The 18877-nt window shown below is 34.0% G+C and overlaps 1 long non-coding RNA gene across 1 annotated transcript; it reads left to right on the top strand.

Annotated features, from left to right (window-relative positions):
• Nucleotides 1–3003: 3003 nt before the first annotated feature.
• LOC148955939 (uncharacterized) lies at nt 3004–16907 on the top strand. The gene is made up of 3 exons (XR_016142115.1): nt 3004–3034; nt 4987–5056; nt 16750–16907. It is a non-coding gene; the product is annotated as an uncharacterized LOC148955939 (long non-coding RNA).
• Nucleotides 16908–18877: the final 1970 nt, after the last annotated feature.

Genomic DNA, 18877 nt, shown 5'->3' with positions numbered 1-18877 from the left:
CTTGGTAACAATGGATATATATAAAGAATCGAATTTTGATGCTTATTCGAAATATATAAAATTCATCAAGCTAAAGCCTGAGAAATGTTGCCCAGTTTTTGGAAAAGAAGGAAAACACTCCGAAACATCAAGTACCCTTAAGGAAAATCACACCGTCAGATTCAGCACATCAGAGAAGCCTATTACAGAGGGTTCAGGGTCCTGTGTACAAAAATATTGAATTTTGCATTTTTTGCCAGAAGCGAGATCACTGATGAGTGTTTATTTGTTTTGTTTTTTCGGTTATCGGTCTTGTATTTCCAGGGGTGATTTTGCCAAGCCAGTGATCTTAGACGATCGAGAGATGGCTCATTTTATATCTAATCAAAAGTTCTAGGGCTCTTTTTAAGAAACCAAAAATATTGGTAACCGACAACACCTCCTACACCTGTTTTTTTCTCAAAGTCGACCGATCAAGTTTTGAGATAGCCATTTTGTTCAGTATAGTCGAAAGATCAAATAACAATGTTTTTTAAGATGACTTGATCCCCTACAGCCCCCGGAGGAAGGGCTGAAAGCTAGAAAATTTGCATATTGTTCTAATAATGCAATTGACTATTGGGAAATATAAATATATAATTTTTGATGGGGATGAGTATATTATGACAGGGGAGGGAGAGATTACGTGGAAGGACCTTTCCATGGAGGAAGTTTCTGTGGTTGAAAATTTTTTTTCATGGAGAAGAGGGGGGGCGGGGCTAGACTTCCCCACATTATTTAAAATATGATCAGAATTAAAATTTTAAAAAACAAGTTTTTACAATTGAAAGTAAGGAGCAACATTAAAACTTAAAACGAACAAAAATTATTAGGTATATGAGGGGGTTGCCCCATTTTCATTACTTCACTCTTTACACTAAATTTTTTTTAGAACTTTTAAAAAAGATTATTATTCTAATAAATTGTGCTTCAGGAGTCATTCTTAAATCATTGGAACAAAAAGTCAAACTTTAGCGAAAAGAGTGAGGTATTGATGAGGGGGCAACCCCCTAATATACGGAGACTAATATTCTGTTTGTTTAAGTTTTAATGTTCCTCCTTAATTCCAACTGGAAAAAGTTGTGGTACTTATGTATTTAGAGAGTATACTGTTGTTCTTCATCGGTTGAACAACCGGTTTCTCTGTATGCACTCGGAGATAATTAGTTAACCGGAGTGTGATAAAACTAATATGCAGGTATATTTTAATTAAACATTTAATATATAGAGTTGCTTAGCTTAGGTTAGGTATTTAATATAATTCATTCTGGGCGGCCTGCTTTTCATAATTCTCTGTTGTAGTTTCCATAATGTTGTTACTAAAATATTATATTTTAATTATACTTTGGCATATCAAACAGTTCGTGGTAACGAAATGTAAGTAAGGAGCATCCCGGCTTAGTAGCAACCAAAACTCTAACAAAGGTAATTTTGATACCAATATATACATCAAAAGAATTATATTTTTATGATGATTTTAAATATATAAGTTGCATCAAGTTTAGTTTTACCCATAAAAAGTTAAGCGCCTGAGAAAATTTGCCTTATTTTTAAAAAAAGGGGGAAACACCCCTAAAAGTCATAGAACTTTACTGAAAATAATTTTGAGATAGCCATTTTGTTCAGCATGGTCGAAAAATACAATAATTATGTCTTTGAGGATGAAATAATCCGCCACAGTCTCCGGGGGAAGGACCGCAAGTTATGAACTTTGACCAATGTTTATATAGCCTATAGTGTTGGTTATTGCGAAGTATACAGAAGTTTTCAGGGAGGATTTTTTTCTGGTAGTCGGGGGGGGGGGGTTACGTGGGAGGATCTTTTCAGGGAGAAATGGGTCATAAGGGCCGGGACATTGCTATGAAGGGAGTGCTAGATTTATCAGCATTATTTAAAAAAACGATCGGAAATTATATAAAAAGAAACAATTTGTTCATCTGGAAATAAGGAGTAAAGTCATGAATTAAAACGAACAGAAATTATTACGTATATGATTGGGTTTACCCCCTAGTTATTACCTCGCTCTTTACGCTAAAGTTTTTTTTTACTTTCATTAGAGCTATTTATTCTAATTACCGGCCTTTGTAATTTTGGGGTCATACTTACGGGGACAAAATTTTAACTTTAGCGTAAAGATTGCGGTATTGACTCGGGGGGGGGGGGAACTCCTTAATATAGATAATAAAAATATACGAATATAGCAGTTCGTTACGTAAGTTAATTCGTAAGTTAAGTCAGAACTAAATTTCGAGAAAGCCATTTCGCCGAAAAAAGTAAAATTAATGTGCAAATTTCTTTTTAATTATTCATGTGCGGTAAGCCAAAATCAAAGCTACATTAATTCAAAAACGTTCAGAAATTAAATTTTAAAAAAACAAGTTTTTTAATGAAAGTAAGGAGCGACATTAAAACTTAAAACGAACAGGAATTATTCCGTATATGAAAGGGGCTGTCCCCTCCTCAACGCCTCGCTATTCACGCTCAAGTTTTTTATTTTTTTAATAAATAGTGTTGTGAGAAAGAGTCAAATTTTAGCGTAAAGAGCGAGGCGTTGAGGAGGGGACAACCCCTTTCATATACGGAATAATTTCTGTTCGTTTTAAGTTTTAATGTCGCTCCTTACTTTCAGGTAAAAAAAACCTGTTTTTTTTACTTAATTTCATTAGGATTAACCTAATTTAACTTCTTGGGTGTGGTTGCTATAATACACAAGTACCGAGTCGTTTTAAAAAAATTTATTAAGAAAAATGTATTCACAAAATCAAATATAATAAGTTTTAACAAAGCCCAAAGATTTTAAAAGTTAAAACAAATCCTCCTTTAAAAAGCAAACCTCATTGCACAGAATAAGCAATGAGGTAAAAGCATGTATCTATGAAAAGCCAAGCAATTCTGCCAAAAGATTTTCAATGGAAGAATTTCGTTTTCTTCTCAAGCTCTCATATATACGATCAACTAGTCTGATTTGAGTTCTTGTGAAGCGAACGTTAATTGAACAAAAATTTACAGTTAATTGGTAGGTAATATTTCGTTGCTTTTTGATTATGGTTTATAGCCCAGTATGCTACACATTATTTCTGATTAGGGTTGATAAGTAATATAAAGTATATTAACTTTTGATGTATATTAACTTATAAAGACTTGAAGCACATACTAGAGCATGCCAATTCAACCCCAGGACACGTTCAGATTTACAACAGTTACCAACAGCTGGACCAAGTCAGGGAGTAAATCCAGTGAATCTTTATTGCTTTGTGGTTTAAATTCATACAAATTTTGTATGATTTCCATATTTCCTGAGTAATATTTCCATAGTTATTATGAGAAATGTAACAATTACAAAATATATAGGGGGGGGGGATCTTTCCATGAAAGAAGTTTTCATGGGGGGAAGGGATATAGCTATGAAGGGGCGCCGGATTTCCCAGCATTATTTAAAAAAGATCAGAAATTAAATTTAAAAAAACAACAAGTTTTTCAACTGAAAGTAAGGAGCAACATCAAAACTTAAAGCGAACAGAAAATATTACGTATATGATTGGGTTCACCCGCTAGTCAACACCTCGCTCTTTAAGCTAAAATTTTTTTAGTGCTTTCATAAGAGCTATTTATTCTAATTAACGGCTTTTGTGATTAAGGGGTCATTTCAAAAAAAATTGGAACAAAATTGGATCTTTAGCTTAAAGAGCAAGGTATTGACTAGGGGGCGAACTCCTAATATACGTATAAAAAAATATATGAATATAGAAGTTCGTTACGTAAGTTAATTCGTAAGTTACGTATAATTTATTACTAATAAAAATGATCGAAAACAAAATAAACAAGTTTCGAGAAAGCCATTTAACCAAACAAAAGTAAAATTAATATGAAAATTTTGTTGTAATTATTCATGTACGGTGAGCCAAAATCAAAACCAAAATCAAAATCAAAAATTAAATGTTTTACCCGTTGTTATATTTTTATTTTGCTTGAATCATAAATAATTTGGCCACGTGTGGCCACAGAAGTCAAGAATATGGCCACACAAAGAATCAAGTGTAGCCAAGAAATAATTTACTGCTTTAATAAAAAGGAAAAAAAAAATAAGAACTGTGTAAATGATTAGTCATGCGATTCGTTTTAGCTCCTCGAACCACATGCTTTGAACTTCGAACTCGAACCAAACCATTGTCACGCTTAGTGATAGAAAACCTATTAAGGAAAACAGCGTTATGAACGACATATTCTTCTTGATTTGAACGACATACTTGTACCACAGAAATAGAAAACTGAAATTGCAAGAATCTGCTTTATAAAGCCACCATTAATACTAATCTTTTCCCACCTAATGTCTACTAATTAAAATCTACTAGTACCATTTCTTTGTATCTTATGTCAGATTCATCGTAGGGATGGTAAAATAGCTGTTCCAATAGCTTCCATCTTTTTTATTTAAAAAATCATTCCTTAAATCTCGGATTATTCAGTCGTAAATTTGCGCTTGAAAGTTGAACAGTTGCTAAACTGAACAGATAACGAGCGCAATTTCGATTTTATCCACAACTATATCTATAATGTAGCCCGCACATATAGTTTGATGTGAGCTTTGTTTCCGTGTATATATATATATATATATATATATATATATATATATTAGGAAAAGCCATAAGATTATATAAGAGCAGATGGTAGCTGCCATTAAGAGGGATAGGAAAAGATAAAATGTTCTGCTTTTTTTCTTTCTTTCTCGGGATTTTCCGTTTCTTTCAAAAATACCATGTGATGCCTCTGTTTTTTAGTGATATCTTTTCCTCTCCAGTTTAGTAATTTTTCGACGACTTTTCTAGTAATTTTCTTTAACCTAGTTGCAACCCTGTTTAGGATTTTTGTAGGCTGAATGTTACTCATCTATAACCATACAATTTGCCTGTTACTCTAGTTTTACATTTCTTAGTGTTCTATCGTACTTAATTTGGTTTTATTTTATAGTCTGGGCCCGCCCCAATGGCAAGACGTCTAAGGATGGCAACGGATGAGCTGTAGCACATCCCTTTCCCAGGTAACCTGCTCCTCCTTCACGTTCTGTTGTAAAGTAAGTTTGTTGTTGTTTTAAAGTAAGGTTATAGTTGGCCTCCAGCTGTCACCAGCTGTTATAACGTAGATTTTGGTTCGTACCTTATTTCGCCCCTTGTAGGGGATATCATTACGGTTCTAAGGTGAGTAAAATCTGGGGTAGAGGGCCCTTAGGTATTGACCTAACTAATTATCTGAAGCGTACTTGCTGGGATTAATTGAGGAGCATAATTTAGTTTGCAGACAAATAAATAAATATGACATTAAAAATGACATAAATATGCATGACATAATATACATAAATATGCATGACATAAATAAATAAATATGACAAATAAATATGCATGACAAATAAATAAAAAACAAACAAATAAATATGCATCTATGATCTATCTTCTGGCAAAAATAACAAAATTCCACGTTTTTGTAGATATGAGTTTGAAACCTCTTCAGTATGGTTCCTTAATACGCTGAATCTGATGGTGTGATTTTCATTAAAATTCTTTGACTTCTAGAGGGTCTTTACCCTTTTATCGAAAATCAGACGAATTTTCTCAGGCTCGTAGCTTTTGATGGGTAAGACTAAACTTAATAAAACTTATTTATTTGTAAGGGTATCAGAACCCCGTTTTCTTAGAGGTTTGGTTACTATTGAGCCAGGTTGCTCCTTACTTACAGTTCGTTACCACAAAATGTTTGGCTACCCATCAAAATCGAAACAGAGATCATTGAAATATTGATCCTTTTCGTTTACCAAAGTACCAAAAGTGTTACCAAAAGTTACCAAAGCATTACCAAAAGTATTGTATTGACAGAACTTTACAGTTTTATCAAATGGAATTAAACAAATGGAAAAGGTTTCTCTGCTAAAGTAAGGAGCAAGTTTAAAACTTGAAACAAATATAAGTTACTCTGTATATAAGGGGGACTGCCCCCTTTCTGACACCTTGCTCATTAAAAAAAGGTATTTAGTGCTTTGATCTTTTTTTTCCAATTGCAAATTTTTTTAAAAAAATTGAAAAAAAACCAAACTTCACAGTAAAGAGTAAGGCGCTAATGAGGATACAGCCCCCTTCATATAAAGAATAATCTGTTCAAATAGGTTTCAAATCTGTTCTTTGCTTTCAGTTGAAAAGCTTCCTTTTTTATTTAGTTTCTATTTGCTTTCCAAAACATACCAAGGCCTAACCAAGATATAATTTGAGGTAGCGGTCCCTTAAATCCCTAGTTAATTGCTTTTAAAATGTGTAAATCAATAATTTTACGTTGATTAGTGCCGTCCTACGTTTAAATTTGCAATTTAAATTTTGGACAAAATTTGAATATGCTTAAAAAATTGGCGATGAATAGCAATTTTGGTAAAAAGTCCTTGTTAATATTACTACTAAAGAATTTCGGTCGGATTAAAACGAGTATTATTGTTTGTATGGATGGAAATTCTGTGAGACTTTTGATCTTCTACATAACTGAAGCCATCACAACCTCTACAACAGAATTTTCTTATCGATAAATATATTAAATATATTTGTCTAAATACATTGAAGTACTTCATATAAATAGAAAAAGAAAAATAACACGATTTAAAATTGGTGAAAACTAAATTCTTAGCAGTATTTGGCATCCCAAAGAAATGTCCTGGCCGGGTTGGTACTGGCCTGTCTTGCCTTTTCAACCTCTGTGCTGGTCGATATGGGAGTGTAAAATTTTACCTACATAGAGAAACATTTTAATTAATTCCCACTCCCCCCTACCGCTATCAACATTTATTTAAAGCCTCATGAATAGTAAACAGTTTGTCCACTAAAATGTACTTTTTTAGGAATCCACCCTAAACCCGCCTAAACAATGACTCCCCCCTCCCCTCACTATAGCTGATGAGCAATTACAGATCACCAGCCGTAGCCTAATTTCATTGCAAAAAGGTAAATAAACTTGGTTGAATTTAGTACCGCCACCGTGTGGCATTACTTCTTTTGCAACTAGGAAACCTAAAATGGCAGAAAACAAGACTTTCCCCTGGCCCAATCTGTATGGTCACTTAAAAAAGAGCTTTAAATTTAAGTTTGAATGAGCTCCCTCCCAATTATCATGGACCTTCGGTTTGATACGATCACTCCCGACAAAAAAACAAAACAAAAATAAAACAATAAATAAACATGCATCAATGATTTTTCTTATGAAAAAAAAGTGAAATTCCGAATTTTGAAGATTGGAGCTTGAAACCTCTACGGTATGGTTCACTGAAACGATGTACCTAATAAAATGATTTTCAGTGAGATCGATTGCTTTTTTGGGGATGTTTTCCCTTTTTTTCAAAAATCAGGCAAATTTTTTCCGATTTTTGGTTTTGAGTGGGTAACAATAAACTAAAAGAATTTCATATATTTAGAATCAAACAGCTCGTGGTAACCAAAACTCTAAAAAACAGAATTTTGCTACCAATATATCAAACAGTTCGTGGTAACGAACTGTAAGTAAGGAACTACCCGGCTCAATAGTAACAGAAACTCTATAAAGCGGAATTTTGATACCAATAGATGCATCAAAAGAATCAAATTTTAATTCTGATTTCAAATATATAAGTTTCATTAACTTTAGTCTTACCCATCAAAATTTACTGCCTGAGAAAATTTGCCTTATTTTCAGAAAAAGGGGAAACACCCCCTAAAAGTCATAGAAATTCAATGAAAATCACACCATCAGAGTCAGCGTATCAGAGAACCCTACTATAAAAGTTTCAAGTTCCTATTTACAAAAATGTGGAATTTTGTATTTTTTGCCAGAAGAAAGATCACGGATGCGTGTTTATTTGATTTTTTTTCCAGGGGTGATCGTATCAACCCAGCAGTCCTAGAATATTGCGGGAGGGCTCATTGGAACAGAAATTAAGTGTTCTATTGCCCTTTTTAAGTGACCAAAAAGATTGGAGGACAACTAGACCCCTCCCGCGCCCATTTCCCCCAAAATCGTCCGATCAAACTTTTGAGATAGCCATTTTGTTCATCATAGTTAAAAGACCCAATAACTATGCCTTTGGATATAACATGACCCCTCTCCCCACAGCCCCAGGAGAAAGGTCTTTAAGTTATAAAATTTGCCCATTGTTTGCGCATAGTATTTTCTATTGGGAAGCATGCATACATATGTGGTTGGGGGGGGGGGGGAGAATTTTCTGCTCGGGTTTTTTCACGGGGAATTTTGCATGGGAAGGGAAGTTTCCAGGGGATAAACTCGTAAGAAGAAATTATACACTGAGGGAGTTTGCTAGAATTCTTATACAAAATTATTTTTATATGTCTTGCTTTCTTTTTTCCGTCTCAATTTAACGCGTGGAGTTGTTAAGGGTAAATTGTCATAGGTAAATTTTCACCGGGAATGAATTGTCTAGAGGATATGTCCGTGGGAAGGGTATTTCTCCATGGAGGTCGGGCCAGATTTCCTGGGATTACTTGAAACACGATCAGAAAATAAATAAATAAACAAGTTTTTTCAATTGAAAGTAAGTAAAAACATTAAAGCTTGAAACGAACAGAAATTATTACATATATGAAGGGGGTTGCCTCTTCCTCAATACTTCGCTCTTTACGCTAAAGTTTAACTTTTGTCCCAATTCTTTAAGAACGACTCCTGAAACAGAAGGGTCGTTTTATTAGAACAATAATAAACTTTTTTAAAAGTACCAAAATACTTTAGCGTAAAGAGTGAGGTGTTGAGGAGGAGGCAACCCCCTTCATATAAGTAGTAATTTCTGTGCGTTTTAAGTTTTAATGTTGCTCCTTACTTTAATTTCAAAAAACTTGTTTTTCTATTTATTCAGCATAAAAAGCCAATACTGCAAGTAAAGCAATTGTCATGAGAATTCCATTTTTAATTTTGGTGTATATTGGCCCAAGTCACTTTTTGCTTCCAATTTTTTTATCACAAACTATTTGATAAGATTCTATTGTGACGATTTCAGATTTCACGGTAATGATTACAGATTTCACGGTAATAATTTCCATGAATGTTTTTCTTTTAATTTTTGTTTTGAGTCCGTGCTCGCTCATTGAAGCTCCCCTGCAATCTCAGTATTTCTGTGGTGTTCATATTTGATTAAAATTGCAACTTCACTTGTTTTTTGGCACTGTTTCTGTACAGTAGATCCCCCCCCCCGAACCAATCCTACTCAAGTGCCATGACTAGTGCCCTGTTTAGCCTGACCCGCGTGTTCAAAAGTAATCATGTGTTGGGGCTCAAACCCCAAAGATAATTTGGGAGGGGTGTCTAAGGTCCTTGATACGCCAAGAGTTTTTTTAAACCTTTTGTCATTTAGAAGCTATTCCAGGAAAGTGAAGTTGGATTTGTCTCGCAATTCTAACAAATGAAAAAATGTTCCTCGGATTTTTCTGGCAGTTGAATGTAATGTTCGGGTGTCGTGTGAATCATGTTTTTTTGCCAAGTCTCTCCCTCTCTTTTTCTCTTTCTGTCTCTTTATCCTCATTTTCTGGCTAGAATTATAGAGTATGTTCTGTTTCAGCATCTGCCAAATCTCATCCTGATCTGATAGCATCTAATGACTGACTGTCTTAGAGAGACGTAAGGGCTGTCATTAGATGCTATCAGTGCTATTTTGCCTCTATGCCATTATGTGGAACTTTGTTGGACCCTTTTAATTATGTAGAAAGGCTGTCGATCTGAATAGTCTGTAAGTGTCTCGTAGTGTTATTACGTTCCATCATCCTCTTCGGCACCGTAGTATACTAATATACAAGGTCATTCTAAACTCAAGAAAAAAACCCACTAACGATATTTTTATAATCTTATGAAATTGAGCTTACACAACTACCTTTTTAATATATTTCTCTGAAGCATACAGATTTAATTTTCTACCTATTAAAATTACCTTTGTAAAAATTAGTGCAGTGATAAAAGTCTGATAACGGAATTTAGTTTCCTGAAGAAATTGTTTTGCTCTGTTTAAGCATACCCAAACTCGATGCTTTTTTGAGCTTGTCATATCTGCCAATAGCGATAATTTAACCTGTGTTAACAAAAATTAATTGCTAATATTTATAATTGGTTACTTATTTTTAATGGGAAATAAAGGTCAGTAAGACACTTTTATACCAGTAATTTTCCTTTACTTATTTCAATTTGCTTTGCTATTGCAGCAAGTTAGCTATTTCAGCTATTCAGTACTATAGACATAGACATATTTTATTAAACTTACTCTTTTTAGCGCTAAAAGCACTAATACCGAGGGTTTTTACAAAAACGGCAAAGTTAAATAACAGACACGACAACAAAAAATTAATAAAATCGTATTACTTTTCTTAGGATTTGTTGACCATGTCTGTAAAAAAGGGGACAAAGGAATGCTGGTAGCGAGTCGTACGGCATGTCACTGGGTTGAGCTTGTTGCCTCCGGGTACGAGACGTAACGGGGGCTATCGGGGGCAGAAGCATCATGTGTTTGTTGCTACGGAGTAGGGAATGGCCGAACTGGCAAATCAGTCTCTGATGGGGTTTAAAAAGCGACTCTAGGCCAAGAAACTTAAGCGCATTGTCATAACTAGTGAAGCAAGACTAGGTCGCAAATAGTTCTTTTTTTAGAGGGGTAATATATTTCACCTTAATATCTTGTTACGTATAATCTTTTGTTTCTAAACATATTAAGAACTGACTTAACCCTTTTGTGACAAGTGCAGCCCCATTTTTTTAGGGAGTGTTTTTTTTCGGTCCTGAAGAGCGGAAATAATATAATAATAATAGAAAATAGTTCCTCCTATTTGTGGCATAGGACATCAATAGATTTTTCATGGGTATTATATTTATTTAACCGACGGGTCCCCTTCCTCGTTGGCTCTGCTGCAGCTGAGATCAAAACCACAGCCCCGCAAAGGGTAGAAATAATGCAAGATAAATAGATATTTAGCTTCAGAGTTCATGTTGGATTGTTAAAAAAAAATTCCGTCTCTCGATTCAGACCTGATTAAGGTCCTAGAAGATTAATAACCTTGCATTGCTTAATGCTTTTAGAAAGAAGAAAACTTCAATTGATGAAAGTGAGTTTAATATCTTATTTGTACTGGCTTTGGCCTTTGTTGCTTGACTGTACTGTAGAATAAATCTTTATCATTGGAATATCTAAAAAAAACATTTTTTTTTGTCTTGTACTTCTAATTTTTTGTACTTCAAAAGTGGAATAGGAGACCTTCTTATGGATTTATTCATAAGAAAACCTTCTTATGGATTTTTATTACAGTATAATGTTTTAGTACATAATTGTGTACTTAGAAATATTAGAAATACAAGAGAGTCAAATAAAACAAGGGCGTAGAAAACTTGCATGAATTTGTATTAATAATAAAATGCAAGAGGTAATAAATAAATGTGAAGCAGCTACGTAAATAATATATTGTACATGTTGGAAGAAAATGTTTAAATACAAAAACTAGAGGATAAAAAAAAAAAAATTTTATGTGCATATAATCTGTAGAGATGAAAAATCAGGGCAGGGGGGGGGGGGGTACAGAAGCACCGGAAAAATTAGATGAGAGTTCAGACAGTTGAGGTTTAAACATCAGATTGGCAAACTTCATTGAGTTGACGTAACAATAACAACATTTTAGAACGTCTTCGAGATTTTTTTTTAAATGGTCATGTGGTTAAACGGGAAGAAGCATAATATAAGACTAAAACAAAACTTAATATTAGAAATACAAGAGAGTCAAATAAAACAAGGGCCCAGAAACCTTGCATAAATTTGTATTTATAATAAAATGCAAGAGGTAATAAATAACTGTGAAGTAGCTACGTAAATAATATATTGTACATGATGGAAGAAGATGTTTAAATACAAAAACAGAGGATAAAAAAAATATATATATGTTCATGTGCATATAATCAGCAGGGATGAAATTCAGGGCAGACGGGGGGGGGGGGGTACAGAAGCACCGGAAAAAATAGATGAAACTTCATACAGTTGAGGTTTAAACATCAGATTTGCAAACTTCATTGAGATATAACAAAAATTTGATTTCAACATATTAAAAAAAACATTTCAACAAAAAAACAAACAAAAAAAACACTGATTTAAAAAAATAAATAAAAAAAAAGATTGATTTCAATCTGTAAAAAAACATGATATTGGAATGTAAAAATTATCTGGAAATTCAAAGCAAGGAATCCTTGCAAGTGAGCTGGAGAGCTCTGGAGACCCCTCCAGCTGGAGAGATAGAGCTGGAGAGCTCTCTGTGACTTGCTTCTCAGCTGGATGAAAACAGTCGTCAAACCCTTATGAACATATCGAACAATTGTTTTAAGTAGATTTCTTTTCATGTTTCTTTTCTTGAAAACAGGGTGACGTTACTAAAGGAAACAGTCAAACAGTTAGTGGTAACGAACTATATATAAGAAGTGCAGTTAGTGGTAACGAACTATATGTAAGAAGTGATGTAGCTCAATAGTAACTAAAACTCAAACAAATAGAATCTTGGTAACAATGGATATATATAAAGAATCGAATTTTGATGCTTATTCGAAATATATAAAATTCATCAAGCTAAAGCATGAGAAATGTTGCCTAGTTTTTGGAAGAGAAGGAAAACACTCCCGAAACATCAAGTATCATTAATGAAAATCACACCGTCAGATTCAGCACATCAGAGAAGCCTATTATAGAGGGTTCAGGGTCCTGTGTACAAAAATATTGAATTTTGCATTTTTTGCCAGAAGCGAGATCACTTGTTTTGTTTTTTCGGCTATCAGTTTTGTATTTCCAGGGGTGATTTTGCCAAGCCAGTGATCTTAGACGATCGAGAGATGGCTCATTTTATATCTAATCAAAAGTTCTAGTGCTCTTTTTAAGTAACCAAAAATATTGGTAGCCGACAACACCTCCTACACCTGTTTTTTTTCTCAAAGTCGTCCGATCAAATTTTTGAGATAACCATTTTGTTCAGTCTAGTCAAAAGATCTAATAACTATGTCTTTTAAGATAACTTGATCCCCTACAGCCCCCGGGGGAAGGGCTGCAAGCTACAAAATTTGCATATTGTTCTAATAATGCAATTGACTATTGGGAAATATAAATATATAATTTTTGATGGGGATGAGTATATTATGAGATATATACTCCCGACAAAAAAACAAAACAAAAAAAAAACAATAAATAAACATGCATCAATGATTTTTCTTCTGAAAAAAAGTGAAATTCCGAATTTTGAAGATTGGAGCTTGAAACCTCTACGGTATGGTTCACAGAAACGATGTACCTAATAAAAGGATTTTCAGTAAGATCGATTGCTTTTTTGGGGATGTTTCCCCTTTTTTCAAAAATCAGGCAAATATTTTCAGATTTTTGGTTTTGAGTGGGTAACAATAAACTGAAAGAATTTTATATGTTTAGAATCAAACAGCTCGTGGTAACCAAAACTCTAAAAAACAGAATTTTGCTACCAATATATCAAACAGTTCGTGGTAACGAACTGTAAGTAAGGAACGACCCGGCTCAATAGTAACAGAAACTCTATAAAGCGGAATTTTGATACCAATAGATGCATCAAAAGAATCAAATTTTAATTCTGATTTCAAATATATAAGTTTCATTAACTTTAGTCTTACCCATCAATAGTTACTGCCTGAAAAAATTTGCCTTATTTTCGAAAAAAGAGGAAAACAACCACTAAAAGTCATAGAACTATAATGAAAATCACAACATCAGAGTCAGCGTATCAGAGAACCCTACTATAAAAGTTTCAAGTTCCTATTTGCAAAAATGTGGAATTTTGTATTTTTTGCCAGAAGAATTTCTGGCACATAACTGAAGCCATTTGCCATTTGAGTTTCTCCCATATCAGTTATGGACACTAGTTCTCATTAGAAAAACATACTTTAACCGATGTAAAGATTCTAAATTTTGGGCTAATTCTATACGGAGATGGTCAGAATGACTACGGAAATATAAAAGCTCATCAATAATAATCCCCAAATATCTATATGTCTTAACCCGTCTAATTCTACACCCAGAAACAACTAACTCGTCAATAACCCGAAAAGGCGTCATGGAAAATCGAGAGGCATGCTACCTAGTGGTCTGTTCCCTGCATGACTTCTGCAGGTATTTCAAGCTTTGACATTAACTCTTCCGATATATAGCCCTTATATTCAAAGCAAACCTATTCTAGCACCCTGAAATCGCAAAACCTCTAAAACTTCATTCATTTTGCTCACACCTTCATCTAGGATGCTTAAATCATCCGCATAATCTAAGTCCAGGAGACTTTTTCCTGCCCATTTGATTCTGTGGTCTCGAATATAAATATATAATTAATATTCGTTTTTAATTATTCTTTATTCTATAGTTATTAAGTTCTATAGTTCTAAGTTCTATAGTAATTATTCTATAGTTTTTAAGTTCTATTAATATTAATATTAATAGAACTAAGGGTTACTGTTTTACGGTTTTCGGAGAAATAAGAATTCCTTATTTTGAAAACCAACACTGATGAGTTTTTTTTTTCGCAGGGAAAATTTTCGGTGAGCGATGAAATTTCACAAGAATGGTGGCATTTTCAGAGCATAGTAGGAAAATTCAATTTCCAATGCAAATTTTATTTTGCGATTGCAAATTTTCATGGGGAACATGTAAAATCTAATTTTAGACTTTTGGTTTAGGTTTGGCATGCTTGTAAAGGCCACACATTTTTCAGAGAAATTGGTGCTAGCCATAAAATTTTGCACCTTAAATGCACCCATGTTGCACCTTAAAATTAATTTTAAGGTGCAACATGCATCCCTTTCCATTGAAAAGCTCGCACAGACTGAAGTGGGGAGGGGCTATTAGAGGAAAAATGGGTTCACTTTACTTCTAAGATTTGACGGAGTTTAACTTCTAAGATTATCTGCTAAGGGGTTAGCAATAGAGAAGATGAAGCACGGCGTAATTCAGCTATTGAATTACGGTTCCTTTCGCATCGCAACTTCTCCAAGAACAATGGAATGCAGACCCTGTTAAAGACTAATCTAATCCATTACGTCTATACATCTAATTCCTTTTGGTGTCCAAGGGGTCTTTCTGCATGCATCGTAAAAGAAGTTTTACGGGCAAAATGTGTTGTCAAATTTAGCTATCTAGTCCTGCATATTTATTTTTAAGACACACAATTTTGAAACAACCAAAACATCGCAATATTCCTTTTGCGATGCGAAAGGAATATGCAATGATATATGCATATTCTCGATGTAACCTCGTTCTTCTCCTTTTTCCTCTATATTTTTCAATCTGTTTTACTATACTAGTAGTGATAGGAAATTTATTTTCAAAAAACCACACACAAAATCAATCGAAAGTTTTACGATGCATGCAAAAAGGTATGCAGTTTTTAGAGAAAACAAAAATTAAAAAGGAAACGCTCGTTAAGAACCAGGTATAAATTCGGGAGAACGGCCAGGATGAACGCCATTAATAGAAAGAACTTTTCATGGAGAGTGTACCAGAATTACCGGCATTATTTTAAAAACGACCAGATATTAAATAATAAAAACAATTTTTTCTAACTGAAAGTTAGAAAAAACATCAAAATTCGATCGCCACATTTGCCATTTGAGTTTCTCCCATATCAGTTATGGACACTAGTTCTCATTAGACACTAGTTGTCAGAATTATCCAGTCAATAATATACTGAACTAAGGACGCACGTTCGGGGGAGGGGGCTTAAGGTTTATCTCGGAAACGAAGGATGATGCATCGAGTATTTTTTTCATGTTGGTAGTAACTGCACGTTCTACGTAATTTCTCAAAAAGCTCACAGTAGGCTAGAGGAATGTTTTTCAAAGCTATTCCATTCCTTTGAAAAATTCAGCTTTGCGTTCAACAAGCCTTGTGGGTTTTGTAAAACGCTGGGAATGCTACCGGAACGCCTGAAATTAGTCAGCCTTTCTTATTCATATTATACTATTATGCTGTGGCCATACTATTCATATTTTTAAATTCAAATTCATCATTCATACTGTTATATCTCTAGGTCACTGTTCTTGAAGCATATTTACAACAATTTTTTTGTTCTTAAATATTTTTTATTTTGGATGTAGCTATTGTCTTTAGGGGGTTATTTTTCTTCTTTTCCTCACACCTCATTGGTAAGAGAAAAATAAGGTAGGATCTTAATCTTGTTTAAATTTCTACATGACTATTAATGTATGTGTAAGATCCTTAAGAATGTTATTCTTTAACGTTCAGCGTTTCCTATAAAGCAGTTTTCACATTACGACACTAACGTAAAAATCCATACAACCATCATGATAAACTGCAATCATGAGAATTATCATAAGCAAAATATTCAAAAATTAAAAATGTGAAATGAGATTCGAGATTCAAGCTCTGATCAAATATGAAAAGCTTCCTAGAAAAAATCAATTAATTAATTGTCGAAATTGATTAATTGCTCATCCAAAAGTTCCATTATGTTACAACTATGTTAACTTTTTCACAGCGTTGCACTCCCGCATCTTGCACTCGGCACTGCCTTCTGCCTACGATACAGAAAACTAGCTTCGCGACATTACATAATGCAAAGTCTTAAATTATGTTAGTGTTAAGGAACCCATCCCGATGCTTAACCCTATTAAAAATAATAATGACCCTGCACCCGACAGGATTGATCATTGCAATTGTGTAAGTCTTACCCTTTGTTACAGCCTAAGTCTTTGCTTGATGAAGAAAATACAAACATCCGGGCTCTTCTTGGATTTACTCCCGACCGCAGAGAGAGACCACGATCACCGAGACTTCTCCAAGAAATTTACTCACAAAACGCATTTGAGTTGCACATGAAGCAAAGGTGGATAAGCTGGCCGGAGGTATACAATTCAAAGTTTGTTTAGTAGGAAGTTTGGAGGGATGGGTTTGTTAAAAATTTTCACCACGATTTTCTGTGGTTGAAAATATTTTTTCATGGAGAAGAGGGGGGGGGGGCTGGACTTCCCTACATTATTTAAAATACGATCAGAATTAAAATTGAAAAAAACGAGTTTTTCCAATTGAAAGTAAGGAGCAACATTAAAACTTAGAACGAACAAAAATTACTACGTATATGAGGGGGTTGCCCCATTTTCAATACTTCACTCTTTACACTAAATTTGTTTTAGAACTTTTAAAAAAGATTATTATTCTAATAAATTGTGCTTCAGGAGTCATTCTTAAATGATTGGAACAAAAAGTTAAACTTTAGTGAAAAGAGTGAGGTATTGAGGAGGTGGCAACCCCCTAATATACGGAGACTAATATTCTGTTTGTTTAAGTTTTAATGTTCCTCCTTAATTCCAATTGGAAAAAGTTGTGGTACTTATGTATATAGCGAGTATACTGTTGTTCTTCACCGGTTGAAAAACCGGTTTCTCTGTATGCACTCGGAGATAATTAGTTAACCGGAGTGTGATAAAACTAATATGCAGGTATATTTTAATTAAACATTTAATATACAGAGTTGCTTAGCTTAGGTTAGGTATTTAATATAATGCATTCTGGGCGGCCTGCTTTTAATAATTCTCTGCTGTAGTTTTCATATTTTTGTTACTGAAATATGATATTTTCATTATACTTTGGCATATCAAACAGTTCGTGGTAACGAACTGTAAGTAAGGAGCATCCCGGCTTAGTAGTAACCGAAACTCTAAAAAAACAATTTTGAAACCAATAGATACATCAAAAGAATTAGATTTCTATGGTGATTTCAAGTATATAAATTTCATCAAGTTTAGTTTTACCCATAAAAAGTTAAGCGCCTGAGAAAATTTGCCTTATTTTTAAAAAAAGGGGGAAACACCCCCTAAAAGTCATAGAACTTTAATGAAAATAATTTTGAGATAGCCATTTTGTTCAGCATGGTCAAAAAATATAATAACTATGTCTTTGAGGATGAATTAATCCCCCAAAATCCCGAGGGGAAGGTCTGCAAGCTGTGAGCTTTCTCCAGTGTTGACATATAGCATTGGTTATTAGGAAGTATAAAAAGGTCTTCAGGGGGAATGTTTTATGTTAGTTGGGGGGGGGAGTCGGGGGTTACGTGGCAGGATCTTTCCATGGAGGAAGTTTTCATGGGGGAAGGGACATTGCTAAGAAAGGGGCGCCGGATTTCCCAGTATTATTTTAAAAAAAGATCGGAAATTATAAAAAAAGAAACAATTTTTTCAACTGAAAGTAAGGAGCAACATCAAAACTTAAAACGACCAGAAATTATTACGTATATGATTGGGTTCACCCCCTAGTCATTAACTCGCTCTGTACGCTATAGTTTTTTTGTACTTTCATCAGAGCTATTTATTCTAATTAACGGCCTTTGGGATTAAGAGGTCATTCCTGAAGAATTGGAACAACATTTTAACTTTAGCGTAAAGAGTGAGGTATTGACAAGAGAGGAACTCCTTAATATATATAATAAAAATATACGAATATAGAAGTTCGTTACGTAAGCTAATTCGTAAGTTAAGTCAGAACTAAATTTCGAGAAAGCCATTTCGCCGAAAAAAGCAAAATTAATATGCAGATTTTTTTTTTAATTATTTATGTACGGTGAGCCAAAATCAAAGCTACATTAATTCAAAAACGCTCAGAAATTAAATTTAAAAAACAAGTTTTTTACCTGAAAGTAAGGAGCGACATTAAAACTTAAAACGAACTGAAATTATTCCGTATATGAAAGGGGCTGTTCCCTCCTCAACGCGTCGCTATTCACGCTAAAGTTTTTTATTGTTTTAATAAATAGTGTTGTGAGAAAGAGTCAAAATTTAGCGTAAAGAGCGAGGCGTTGAGGAAGGTACAACCCCT

The sequence above is a fragment of the Artemia sp. Qi Xiang Cuo genome, chromosome 1 (assembly GCF_049724085.1).
Source record: "Artemia sp. Qi Xiang Cuo chromosome 1, ASM4972408v1, whole genome shotgun sequence".
Lineage (NCBI taxonomy): Eukaryota > Metazoa > Arthropoda > Branchiopoda > Anostraca > Artemiidae > Artemia > Artemia sp. Qi Xiang Cuo.
This window is presented reverse-complemented; position numbering and strand designations above follow the sequence as displayed.